Below are 12,142 nucleotides of genomic sequence, written 5' to 3'. Positions count from 1 at the left end.
TCATTAGGCTTGTCGGACATATCCGAAGCCTGTTGACGCGTGTAGATAGTCTTGAGGACGCGGCAATTCTCCATGGTATGGTTCGACTTAGGATGGAGCTGGTAGGGCCCCTTCAATGCTTTAGCGTAGTTGTCTTCATAGTTACGACGTCCGCCCCCCTTTTTAACGGTATTGACCTCGCCGTCATCTTCCCGAGCACGCTTGCTCCTGTAATCGTCACGGCGGTTGCGCCGCTGATTACGTTGGTCACGGTGGTCGCGGGAGTCATTGTGCCGGTTGCGGCAGTCAAAATTGTCGTTCCGACCATAACTACCGCGGTAATCGTCGTGGCGTGGAGGGTGGTCGGAGCGTGGAACCCTTGCTGCTTCTTCAACAATTATCTTTTTAGCATCGTCGGCGTCCACATATTTCTTAGTGGTGGCCAAGAGCGCTGTGACTGATTCGGGTCTCTTCCAGAGGAGCTTGTCTCTTAGGGCGTCATGGAAGCGGAGACCAGTGACGAAAGCCTCGATTGCCTCGTTGTCGGAGATTGATGGGACCTTGATGCGCATCTCCAAGCAACGTCGAACGTACTCGCGCAGTGGTTCGTCTTTCCGATCTCAGATCCATTGCAGATCATACTTGTTGCCTGGGTTGTTCACAAGTAGCGATGAAATTGTCGATGAAGGCCTACTTGAGCTCCTGCCAAGAATCAAAATAGTTCGCCGGCAAGCTAACCAGCCATTGGTGACCTGCATGACCAACAGCGACTGGGAAGTAGTTAGACATGACGTGCTCGTCAGCCATGGCTAATCGGCACGCAGTTTCGTAGAGCATGACCCATAATTCGGGGTTTTCCTTGCCGTCGTATTTCTAAAGTTTCTTGAGCTTGAAATTCTTGGGCCATATGACTTGGTGAAGGTGTGGAGTAAACTGCTTCAGACCCGGCAGACCGTGGGTAGTGTCATACTCCATACGGCGGTGGCTTTCGTAGGATGCTCGATCATTGGCTCTCTGGTTGATGCGAGCGCGCAGATCCCGTCCACTGAGGTAATGGCGGAGATCGTTATTGCCATCGCGGTGATCCCGATTGCCATCTGGATTAGCTCTGCGATCGTGGTTATCGTGGTGATTGTCGTGGTTGTCCCGGCGGTCATTGTCCCGATGATGGTTGTCATTCTGGCCACCATCATGGCCATCGTTGTTGCGCGAGCCACGTTGGTTGAGTGGCTGTGAATGACTTGGGTGCTGGCGGCTGTGGCTTGACTCAACTGACACGGATGGAGCCCGAGCTTGGTTTGCAATCTCCGTGGTCTGGGCCATAGCAGCCATCAGATAGGCTTGTATTTCATCGCGAGCTGCTTGGGTTTCTGGGGTGTTCGGTAGCCGTTGCATTATCGCCATGGTGACGGCTATGTTAGCACTTGGAGTCCTGAAGACTTGTTTGTCTCCCACCCTGTCGAAAGCGTCGTTGAGGTCACGTGGCTGGACCCTTATGCGCCGTGCCTCCTGGTCTGCTTTGGCTTCAATTTGCCGGCGATTAAACCGGTCAATGTTGCGTGCTTTGCGTGCAGTCCTTTCTTGTTCTATTTCACCAACTGCTGGTGGTTCATCATTGCTGACTACGTTGATCAAACCCCCTCGCCTTGGTGGGAAAGACGGGAATTGCGGGAATCTCGGGGCGTGATCTAGGATATTCAGATTGTACTCGATGCCTTCATCCTCGTGATGCTAGAGCTTGGTGTGGACGGAGGCATCAGATGCGGTGCCAAACGAGAAGCTGGAGTCACCCTCTTGGATCGTGTGGACGGATCCTTCACGATGATCTTCAATCCGGACCATGTTGACGAAGTTGCATGGCTTCTTCCGAGGTCGGCGCATAAAACACAGATCCGAGCGGCGTTGTAGGTTGTACGCGTAGCTGGAAGCAGCATTTTGCAGGCCGTAGGGTTGGACCTGGTGGTTCTCCGTCGAGGCTTCGTACTCGGAGAGTCGGAGACCTATTGCGAAGGTCAGCTGGCGACGAGCGGAGCGCCCCTCAGGAGTAAATATGACCACGAGATCTGTTCCAAGTCACATAGGACGACTGGTCCAAGCTGGTCGGATAGATCTGTTGTGGGGAGCGGTTACCTACTCATTAGGTTGACTTTGAATCATACTTACCAGAGCTAGGGTTTCAGCGAGTTTGGTGCCGACCCAATCGATGGAGTCGAGCAGGTCGGTGTTGTCGATCTGCTTCCCTTTGTAGCAGGGAAGCGGATGACGGGTTATTGGCGTGGCTGAAGGTGACGTAGGCGTGGTCAAAGCCAGATGTACCATGGTCGGAGCTAGATCTATCATGGTCGGAGCCGTAGCCGTAGTGGTCGGAGCTATATCCGTAGTGGTCGGAGCCGTAGCCGACGCAAGTGAAGTAGTGGTCGGCGCAGAATGAATCCACGTCTCCCTCGTGGTCATGGCGATGGCGTTGTTGGAGCCGGTGGTCCAGGTGATCTGGCCGACGGTGAACATGAGGCCATTGGGCATAGCCATGGAGCCAGAGGTGATGACCGTCTTGTTTGCTTGGAGAGCAATACGCACACCCCCTACCTGGCACGCCACTATCGACGAAATATGGTCGGCAGTCTACCTAGGGGTATGCCCAAGGTAGTAGATTATCGGCAGACAGATGCGCAAGTCACAAACAAGACGGTGATGCAAGACAGACACAAGGTTTTATCCAGGTTCAGCCGCCAAGAAGGCGTAATACCTACGTCCTACGTCTGATTGGTATTGATGTATGTCAATGAGAGATGTTTTTAGAGGGATCCCCTGCCCGCCTTATATAGTCCGGGGGCAGGGTTACAGATCTGGAAACTAATCCTAGTCAGTTACAATTGCCATATGTAGCCGGACAAGGATTCCTATTCTAACCGACCAGGATCTTGCTTGATCGCCAAATCCGCCTTGACTCCTTGCGCGGGACTCCAACCAGGTTGGCTGAGCCGCACGTCGTCTTTCAGATGGACCGAACCCATCGATCCGGGCTGGTCCAAGCTTAGCCGTAAGGGTATAGGGGTCAATACCCCACAGTACCCAATTCATGGCACATCGACAAGCTTAGGCATTTCTATGCTTAACTACTAAGATATGTACTCTTCTTGTACTTTTGATTTAATTCAATAAAGCTATTATGATTTACCCGACCACTCTGATGTGTCACTTCGAATTTTACGGTTATTCTAACTTAGCTAGTCAAAGCCGACCACCATTCCTTCTCGGGTTTTCAGAGCAGGCCCTGTCTCCGATTCCTCCCAACGTGTGCACGTGATCCGCTCTCTAAGCTACAAGTGATCGGTAGGTCCCCCCTGGTTTGACTTGTCCGCGTCTATGTGTGCACAGGTCATGAACCTCACACTCCAACCACATGGCAAATCAAGGCCGTACAAACTTTTTAGGATGACGTGTCGAGTAAACTAGTACAACTAAATAGAACGCTAACATGTTCTCACTTAGTTACACCAACACGAGTTTCAAGCTTAAATACGTTTTATACAAAACAAACAAGCTTATGATGATATACAGTTACGTTATTACAAGCTTGCCTGAAGAGGCCCAAGTTTACAATAACACAACTACGTCCTTCTTCTACAGCTCTAGCCTATCCTGTTGGCTGGTCGGGGCACGCGGTACCTGTTGCTCGCTGCTTCTAACATCCTGCTCGAGTCTCGGGGACTCTTGTACTGGTCGAGCCGAAGAGGATGGCCCCACCGATGCCTGGCTGGTTGAGACCGCAGGCTTCGCCGGTTGGCTCGCAACTGATGGCGTTTCCAGCTGACTTGTTGATGGCGTACCCTGTACAGGTGTTGTCCCACCTCCACATAGGTTAATGTCGCTAATTATCTTTGAAGACAGGTCTAGCTAGGTCATCCGAAGCTCCTCAGCCTTGTCTGGGTCTACCTCCTTCGGGTACCCAGCCTCTAGGCGCTTGAGATCGATTAGGGGGTAGTGGGCATGCACCATGCTTAGCACATGTGCACCTATGTACTCACCCACCTCCTTCACGAACTCTTGGAACCATCCCCATGCCTTTCGGCATCTCTCGACCAGTCCGAGCTACGGCGTCCTTGGCACTTCCTCTGTAAGCGTTGGGTCGATAAGTTCGAGGATGGGCAAAATGCCAATTGCCACTTCTTGGAAACGGTTCTTCCATGTGTCCCGATCCTCGGTGATCTCTAGGCATCGTGCCTTCCAGCCATCACGATCTTTCATCACGTTTTCCAGATGCTTCTTGGCATTGACTTTTAAAACTGCAAACCGCACAAGACATTAAAATGTCATGCCACGACAAGATAAGGCAGGCAACAGAGTGAGCAAGGTGGTCTGGAACACTTACTTTTCAGCTCCTCCTTCATCTTGGTTGTGCGGTCCCGGAGTTGCGACTGGTCGTGTGCCAGTTTCTTGTTGTCCTCCTTTAGGCGACCACACTCTATGGCCACATGGCTATTCTCCTCTTGGAGACGGACTACTTCAGCTTCTAAGCCTGCACTACAGCTGTTACTACCAACAATGCAACAACACATGTCATGCACTTGTTGTGATAAAGTGACAACTTACTTGTTTTTTCCTGCTCTTTGTTACTGAGCTGGACGACCAGGTTCTAGTTCTATGCCTCTTGCTCCGTCCTCTCCTAGTTGGCGGCTTCAAGTTGGTGGCGCAAGCGTTCCACCTCGGCCGCCAGTTCTTTATTGCTTGCTGTGATCCCCTCAATCTGGTCGAAGCACTTCTTTCGGTACCTTGCGGTCTTCATTAAGTCCTGCATGTAAAAAAGTTAAGTCAGATAGTTTGACTGGATAGTAGGATCAAGTGGTCAAGCAAAACATACCTGGACTTCCATCACCAGATGTTTTGCCACTCGTTCAACTTTCATGGTCTCTTCGACCTCTGGGATTTCCTCATGCATAACCCATTGGTCGTTCCGCCAGCGTGACACATATACATGTTGTCGCTTGTCCTAGGGATGGCCCAGGACCTCTTCTACTTCATCCTCTTCAGCCTCTTCTTCTGGTAGCGGTGCTGGTCCGAAGTTTGCAGCTTCTGCGATCACTATGGCTTTCCCACGGGCTGCAGCATCGGCAAACATGCTCTATGCCACCTCTGGCTGCTGCTCCTCGGTTTGGCCTGCTACCCTTGGCGCTGAAGTGTCCCCCTCAGCAGGGTTAGTGCTCGGAGCACCAGTACTTGGCTCGGCTCTCCCCTCGACCAACTACTCGAGGACTGTTGTCTAGTCACTCGTCTGCTGAGGCTCCGGCGGACTTTCTGCTACAGGTTCCTCCATCACCGGCTGCTGGGCAGTTTTCTCCGACATTGCTGGCGGAGCCACGCCGCTCCTGGCTAGTTGGTCAGGATTTTCGGTGGACGCTGACCTAATATATCAGAGATAAGTTTAGAAGACAATAGTATTCAATATAAATTATAAGCTTACATCAAGGTTACAAATACTTATAGCTTGGAAGCATGGAATGATGTGGCGAAGGCACGCCTCTTCGGCCGTGCTTTCTCCACGTGCTCTGCGGGTGCCACTAGGTCTCTTTCTATGACCAGTACTGGCGTTGGGGCTTTATGCTCGACCCCTTTGCCACTAGTCCTCTGTACTGCAGTGGTCGGCGATGCAAGTCCCACTGGCACGGAGGAGCCACCCTGCTCCGTCGACTCCAGTTGCCTCCTCCTCTTTCGAGGGATGAGTCAAAAGATGTTTGCATCCTCTATTTCATCATCTGATAATGTAAAGATGGTCTGACAACGCTTGCTGGCCACCGGCCGCTTACCAGTAGCTCTGGCCGTTGCCTCCTCCCCAACTCCGAGTACGGCCCAGTCGACGGGTCTAGGCGGTTGGGCCGGCAACTTGCGACCAATCCACACCGGGGGGTGGAGACACAAACATTGCTGCTCTATCACGACCATTAATCTGGGAAACATAAAGGTGATACCACAGTAAGCTTCTATTACAACATAACACTACGGGTACAAGGCAGCATAATTTACCTTTGGGGGAGGTTGGGCCAGCTTGAAAGCGTGCTCGATGTCGCTCAACCTGACATAATTCGGATCAGCAAAGTTGAATAGCTCTCCAATCCTGGCTTTGACTTCTATCTTGTCAAGCGCCTCTTGCCTGGTCCTCGTTGGGTCTACGCTACCTTGGTACTCGTAGCCAGGATGTACCATCCTCTGGCAGGGCTGGATCCTTCGGCTGATGAAGTTCCCGACCACGCTCGGACCATCTAGTTTCTTCCACGGGATCATCCCAAGAAGTTCTAAGATCTGTTCCAAGTGCTCGGGCTTCTCCGACCAGCTGTTCTTCTTCACTAGAATGAACCCCACGTCACATAGTGTGATCGTGTTCGGCTCTTTGTGGATGTAGAACCACTTCTTGTACCAGTTGTCTAGCGATGTGTTCCAAGGGCAGTGCAAATAATGGGCCTTCATCCCATCACGCAGATTGAGGTACACACCTCCGGCTATCTTTGAGCCGCCGCTTCCTTTCTTCCGCAGACAGAAAAGATGGTGAAAGAAGTCGAAATGGGGCTAGAAGCCACCATATGCTTTGCAAAGATGAATGAAGGTGGAGACAAGAAGAATCGAGTTGGGATGTAGATTGCAAATCCCAATCTCGTAATACAAACAGAGCCCCTGAAGGAAAGGGTGCACTAGAACCCCAAAACCCTGCTTGAAGAAATCTTCGAAAACCACAATCTCACCTGGTTGTGGATCGGGGTACCCTTCTCCTTTCGGCGTGCGCCATCCTGCAAGTGCCTTGTTGTGGAGTACTCCCATGATGACGAGGTCTTCGATGGTCTGCTCGTTGCTTCTTGACTTCCACCACTCCTTCGCCATGACTCCGGCTTTCTTCTAGGCATCACTCTTCACCATGAATCCGCCCTTGCTAAGGAGGTGGGTACGGTGGAGGGGTGATTGGTGATGATCTCAGAGGTATTAGGGTTGGCAAGAGAAAGAAGAAGGCTGTGGCGGCGAATGGTAATGGGGATCGGTAAAAAGTAACTTCCTAGTTCTATATTATAAATAACCAAGAGTTTCGCCATTTCATCTGCCCGAGATTCTTGGAAGACGTGCGCACGCGCCACAGATGGTTGTTTTCACAACCTCAAGATCTATGCCAATATATGCGCCCCTTTGTTATCAGTGTATGCGCCTCTTCATTGCTAGTGTGAGAGGGCCCACACTGACGCACCTCCTTATAGGTGCCAAGCGTCTGTTTCCCAAGCGTCTGTTTGCTTGAAAGGACAAGAAGACAGTATGACGTGCTATACCCATCTGCTTTTTTGACCAGACGTGTCAGATTGAACTTGACAGAGTAAGAAGATAAATAAATACACCAAATAATAGTACAAGCGGCGTTCGTTTCTTCGCTGCATGTCTCACGCTCAGGGATGGTCCTGACCACTGTTGTGTTCGGGGACTGCCCAGACCACTACCGTGCTCGGGGACTGCCCAGACCACTACCGTGCTTGGGGACTGCTCCGACCACTACCATGCTCGGGGACTGTTCCGAAGAGTGCTTGGCGACTGCTCTCCTCGGCTACATGTGATGTGTACTCACATACAGTCGAGAGGCATTTATTTGGACCTTGCTACAAGGCTTATACTTCTCCTTCCAGCAAGCTCAGGGACTACATCGGTATGATGCACCTGCCGGTGCATCTCGTATTGATTGTACAACGATTGGATTCTTAACTTCAGTGGAAATTCTTTTTAGACCATGGCACCACGTGCCTACGTCACCTACTACCAGGCTCGGGGACTAAGTGGGCACACTTCACCTTACGGTGAATGTGTTTATTTTATCGACCCCTACATTTTGACTGATTGTCACGATTACTACTGTCCAAGGGTCACTTACATTCCTTATCAGAAATACAAGTGGGCACACTTGATAAGGAAAGGAATCTTTTTCTTTTTTCTTTAAAGAGCACCATGCATTCTTCGGACAACCAGAATCTTCGGCTATAATCGTGGTCTACTACTATCAGTTCTGATCAGAATGCTGGCGCATTTGATTGGTCAATGTTTCAATTAGTTGAAGATGACATGAAGACGGATCGCATTAGTCGAAGAAGATCCAACGGCGTGTCACAGCATAATACATGGAGCTCGAGGACTAGCTGTGGGGGTATTAACCCCTATACCCTTACGGCTAGGCTTGGGCTGGCCTAGATCAGGGGGTCCGGTCCACTGGAAGACGATGCGCGGCTTGGCCAACCTGTTCGGAGTCCCACGCAAGGAGTCAAGGCAGATTTGGAGATCAAGCAAGATCCTGGTCAGTTAGAATAGGAATCCTTATCCGGCCACCTATGGTAGTTGTAACTGGCTAGGATTAGTTTCTAGATCTGTAACCCTGCCCATGGGACTATATAAGGCAGCAGGGGACCCCTCTAAAAACATCTCTCATTGACATACAGCAATACAATCAGACACAGGACGTAGGTATTACGCCTTCTTGGCGGCCGAACCTAGATAAAACCTCGTTTCTGTCTTGCATCACCGTCTTGTTTGTGGCTTGCGCATCTGTCTGCCAACAATCTACTACCTTGGGCCTACCCCTAGGTAGACTGCCGACCATATTTCGTCGACAGGTCATGGTAATGAAGATCGATTGGGCAATCGAGGTGGTCATGCCCCTATGATGGAAATTATTTTGGTTTTCAAAGGATGGATGACAAGGTTAAGGATGACTAGTTCTAAGTGTCAATTGGAGTTGGAGAGACACTTAGAGTAGTTTAGGACTTTGTTTTTCCTTTGGCCATACTATTAAGGGGGGTATGGACGGGTAGCTTGACCTAGATGAGTCTAGTGAGTTAGGTGTGGTGCACACTTGTTAAAACTAGCACTAGGTAGCTCCTACGAATGCCTAAGATCCTTTGGAGCAAACTTCATTCACATTTGATCGAGAGTTGGAAGTGAATGGAGGGTCAAATGCTGACCGGACGCTGGCTCCGGTGCGACCGGATGTTGGCCGCAGGGTCCGGTCAGTACATTTGATCAAGGTGATTGTGTTTGGTGCGACCAGACGCTGGAGTGGTCAAGTGACCGGACGCTGAGAGGTAGCGTCCGATCGACTCCAGTAAGGTTCCAGAGAAGGGAATATGTGACTAGATGCGTCCGGTCAGTACTGACCAGACCCTAGGGGTTCAGCGTCCGGTCGAGTACAGTAAGGTTCTAGTGAGGGTTTAATGCGACTAGACGCGTCCAGTCAGTGGTGATCAGACCCTGACTGCGTCCGGTCAACACTTTATCACAGGTGTGCAGGTTGAACTGACCGGAGCGTCCGGTCAACATGACCGGAGCGTCCGGTCACCCCGCAGAAGCTCATAACGGTTTGTTTGTTAGGCTACCTTATAAATAGAAGCTCCACTCGTGTGTGGAGTCACTTTTGCTCATTCCAACAGCTGAGAAACACGTTTGTGAGTGCCAAGAAGAGCAAGGTCCTAGTGAGGTGATTGAGATTTGAGAATCCAAGAGAGTAGCCTCATTAGTGAATCAAGAGTAGCAAAGTGTGCATCCATCTTCTCATTAGGCTTCGCGTGGTCAAGTAGAGTTCGTGCTTGTTACTCTTGGTGATCGCCATCACCTAGACGGCTTGGTGGTGATTGGGAGCTTAGTGATCACCCGGCGGAGCTTGTGGGTGACCCAACTCAAGTTGTGAGCGGCTTTGGGTGATTCGCCGCGATGGAGTGTCGAAGAATCAACCCGTAGAGAGCACTTGATCCTTGCGCGGATCAAGGGGGAGCTACACCCTTGCGCGGGTGCTCCAACGAGGACTAGTGGGGAGTGGCGACTCTCCGATACCTCGGCAAAACATCGCCACGTTCCTCTCTCTCTCTCTATTTACTTTGAGCATTTACTTTGAGCAATTCAATACTTGTTCTTACATTCATAGAATTGCCATGCTAGAGTAAGTTTGGAACATAGGTTGCAAGTCCTTTGTGCGTTAGATAAATAGAAACACTTTTCTAGGCACAAGGGGTTAATTGGGCTAACCGTAGGATTTTATTATTGCAAGAAAATTTAGAATTAGCTAAATTCACCTCCCATCTTGGGCATCTTGATCCTTTCAGTTGTTCATAATAATTTCAGTCAATGATCCTTGATCCATGCATATGGTTTAGTTCATTCCATCAATTCAATCATTCAAATTAAGTACTGTATCCGATGGGTTTGCCGTCCCAGTCAGACGACGGGCAGCATGGGGAGGCCACTGCCGACGAACGCCATCTCCACGCTGTGTTCGTCCTGGTGCTAACGCCGGCGAGCAGGCCAGACTCCACGAGCCTAGGCGCCAGCACGAGCATCCTCTTGGCGGTGATGAATGCCATGTTCACCATGGGCCCCTCGCCCCCTCGGCGACGAACCCATTGTCGTCCACCCACACGGACACGCAGGCACCGCGGTCCTCGGCATCCATGATGGACAGCATGTTGGGCAGGGAGTAGACGTTCTTCATGGTGGTGAACAACAGTGGCTTCATGGGCACCGTCGCCGTCACGACCGTACTGCTCATACTCCGATGCGATCAGCACACCACAGAAGGCCGGCCTCGGGCAGCCTCTGGAGAAGAGCAGGAAATCGCCCGCCCCGGAGCTGAGCCAGTGCCAGATGGAACCTGTGCGGAACCTAGAGCTGGAGGTGGCAGTCATCTAGATCAAGATGCGCCGCAGCGTGTCGTGTAGGAACGGCGGGGTGCCCAAGTGCGTTGTGGCGGTAGACCAGACGAAGTGGTCTAGGTGCGTGTCCAGCTCATACAGGGCGCTGTCTAGGATCATGGCCGTGAAGACGCCGTGGCCCCGGTGCACCATGTGGTCGTCGATGGGGAGCACCATCCTGGCCCAGTCTAGGATGATGCCACTGAACATGCTTGAGTACATGGTCGTGTACGGCGGAGGCCCGGACACCACCGCCCATTTCTCTGGTGGCTGGAGGCGTGCATGCACGTGCCGGCGAGGCTCGTGGTTGTGGTCGCCACATCCCTGGCGCGCGCACTCGCACGAGCGGTTGGGTGGATTGGGTAAAGGAGAAGAGGAAGGAGAGGATAACGTATGGAATGGAGAGGGGTATTTTGGACATCTTCACGGGTAGGTCCCACATGTTAGAGTTCTTAAACTGTGAAAACCAAACATAATGGAGACAAAATGGCATGTGGGACAAAGAAGTTAAGGCCAGTGGCACCTGGGTGCGTTCAAACTTTTTAGTGGCTCATATGTCAGGACCATCTTTTATAATGGTATACAGGTAAAAGACTCTATATGCAACATCTAGATATACTTTTGTTACATCTAGATGAAAAACACTTGCAACATACGTCTGATACAGATAAAACATTTAGATCATACACTTGAAACATACGTGCATAGCCATTGCAACATGTGCAACATTCCGATCTACTTTTAAAACATCCATATGTAACAGTTGCAAATATACAAAAGAAGATAGATAAAACACTTGAAATATGAGTCTGAAACACTTGCAAAAACACTTAAAAATCATTGCAAACATATGCAAAATCCTGATGAAACACTTGTAATAGACGTATGAAAGATCTGAAACACTTGAAACATATGATTGCAACATACATATATATGCAAGAGTCTTTTACCTGTATGCCATTATAAATATCTGAAACACTTGAAACATATGATTGCAACATGCATATATATTGTAGTTGACTTGGATGCCCTGTCTTACCTTTTCCGCTTGTTTCCTGGTCCCTACCGAGCGGGCATCTCCAGTCGGTTGTTCCCAGTCGGCTTTGATTGTGTAAGCCAGGGCAGAGTTGTAAGTAGGGGTTCGATGCATCCCCGGTCGGAGAAGCAGGTCAGAGTTAGAAGTGGTGTTGGGCCAGGCCTTCCGGTCGAAGAGGCCATCCGAAGGCGGGCTGAAGACCGAAGCAAGCTCTCCGGTCGGAGAGACAGGCTGGAGTCGGAAGCGGGTGCCGTTCCTCCTCGGCCAGGCCTTTCGGTCGGAGATTTGTACTGCTGTAAGGTCGAGATGGTGGATTAGAGTGGGGTGAATAGTCCTTTCTAAATTTAATCGAGTCGGCTAACCAAAACAAATGCGGAATTAAAACTATCGGTCTAGCCAAGACTACACCCCTCTATTTATGTTCTCTAGCACC

General features: G+C 50.6%; 1 pseudogene; it reads right to left on the bottom strand.

Moving 5' to 3' along the window:
• Positions 1-10,895, bottom strand: part of LOC136548098 (D-amino-acid transaminase, chloroplastic-like) — a 39,832-nt pseudogene extending 28,937 nt beyond the window's left edge.
• Between the last annotated feature and the right edge of the window lie 1,247 nt (positions 10,896-12,142).

Source organism: Miscanthus floridulus, chromosome 4, assembly GCF_019320115.1.
Source record: "Miscanthus floridulus cultivar M001 chromosome 4, ASM1932011v1, whole genome shotgun sequence".
NCBI classification, from domain to species: Eukaryota; Viridiplantae; Streptophyta; class Magnoliopsida; order Poales; family Poaceae; genus Miscanthus; species Miscanthus floridulus.
The sequence above is the reverse complement of the archived record's forward strand: the minus strand, read 5'-3'. Positions and strand labels throughout refer to the sequence as shown.